Source organism: Panicum virgatum, chromosome 2K, assembly GCF_016808335.1.
Source record: "Panicum virgatum strain AP13 chromosome 2K, P.virgatum_v5, whole genome shotgun sequence".
Taxonomy (NCBI): domain Eukaryota; kingdom Viridiplantae; phylum Streptophyta; class Magnoliopsida; order Poales; family Poaceae; genus Panicum; species Panicum virgatum.
Genome location: NC_053137.1, coordinates 21,322,798 through 21,324,879, shown reverse-complemented (window position 1 = coordinate 21,324,879; position 2,082 = coordinate 21,322,798).

The following is a 2,082-nucleotide window of genomic DNA, read 5'->3' as shown; positions in this document are numbered from 1 at the left end:
GCCGGCATTCGCCAGAACGGCGAGCTAGGCTTCGATTCGGCTCGGATTTGGGTCAAGAAGCATGTGCGCGGCATGGGTAATCTACCCAGTGCATCGGCGCGGGGTTGCAGCGGGCGAAACGGAGCGCGCGGAGGTGGAGGCGGCGTTGCGGCGGCGAACTCGCCGGCATGTGCTCGTACACTCGGTTCTGGGCTCGGGTTTGGGGCGCAACAAGGGGCGTGGGTGTATGCAAGGCCCAAGCGAGCCTAAGCAAGGCCCGGACGAGGCGGGGTGGTGTTGTAGTGGGTCCGCCACGGCGGAGCTGCACAACATGCGGCGGCGGAGCACCGGCAACCGGTGCGCCCACCCCTAGGGTGGCCTACGTGCCAAACCAACGGACGCAAAAGGTAGGTGAGGCTGGGATGTGGCTCACCGGGGCTCGAATTCGAGCGGCGTTGTCGTGCGGGCCGGCGACGTCGAGATCCGATGGCGGAGATGGGATGGAGTTTGCGGGGAAGGGTGCTACAGAGGTCCTCCGGGCTTCTGGTCCCCACAGGACGGTTCGCAGGCCAACTGTGAAAGAGGACCGGGGGTTAGGGAGGTTTGGAGACCACCAGCGGCGTGGAAATCATGGATGCGGCGGTGTTCACCTAAGTCGGGTCCGGGTGAAATTCCGACGACGTAGTGGAGCAAACTCGGAGCTGAGGTCCCAGGGAGTGTCACTGGGCCATGGCGGAGCATTTGCGCGGTTGATGGTGGTGAGGGGAATGGTGTAGCGACCCGGCCGTGGCGGCGGAGTGTCCTGCTCCTAGCGGAGGCAAGGCGGGGTGATGCGCTAGGGTTCTGGGCGGCGCTGCATGGAGGATAAGGACACAGGGGGGTAGTGGGGTGGTTTAAAGAGGGCTGGCCGAGGATCTCGGTGTGGCTTGGAAAGGAAGGCTCGCCGGGGATCGTGGCCGGGGATCTCGGGTGTGATGGCGCAAGCGTTGCGCTGCGGAGGGGATGGAACTGGCAAGCGGGCCCAGCTGGTCAGCGGTAGAGCGGCGAGCGCGGGTGCGGGCTGAGCAGCGTGCGGTGGGTGGGCCGGAGCGTGGAGAGCGCGGGCGCGTGGGGGGGGGGAAGCTAGGCGCGCGCGATGGCATTCTGGGCCGGGAAGAGAGGGAGAGGACGGGAGCTGGGCTGGGCCGCCGGGAGAGAAAAACGAGCTGGGCCGCGGAGAGAGGGAAAGGAGCAGGCCGGGCCGGGTAGGCTGTTGGGCTGGGTTTTGAGTCCAGCTGGGGTTTGGCCCTTTCCTATTTCTAACTCAACTCAAGTCTAATGAATTCAAATACAAAATTTGAATTCAACCCTAACACTCAAACCAATTAAAAATATGCACCAGCATGAATGCACAAATATGTTGAACCTACAATAAATTTTAATTACTTTATGAAGCAAAATTAAATTATAAATGCAAGACTAAGCAAAATAAATCCTAGAAAATTAAATAAGGGCAATTAAATTTATTATTAAATAGGAAATTTAAATTAGGGTGTTACAAATCCTACCCCCTTACAGGAATCTCGTCCCGAGATTCTGGGCTGGCTAGCAAAGAGATTAGGATATGTCTTCGTCAACTCATCTTCCTTCTTCTGGCAAGTCTTCCGAAAAGACATCTGGGAATTCAGACACCACGCGAATACCATCCGTGGGTCTAGCCTCCATCTAATGAAGAAAACCAGAAGGCTTTGTAGCACTAACTTTCACCTCTTGGCCGTCAGATGCTAACAAGTGAACTGACCGCTGAGCACAATCAATACGGACTCCCCACTTGGCAAGAGTATCCATTCCCAAAATCACATCAATACCCTTGGTGTCTATCACCATCAGATTTGCACTGAACTTTACCCCCCTATGGAAACACTGACTCTGGGGCAGAAGATATGAGACCTCAATTGTCCTCTAGGTGAAGATACTAGGGTCATTTTGATCCATGCCACTCCAATTTCTTGTGGTGGCACGAATCGAATTTTCCCAAGATACTAACATGCACCTCTTTAATGTGCTAGTACGAATACCATGGTGCTTGACAAAAGACTATGAAATAAAAGAATGCGTAGCACC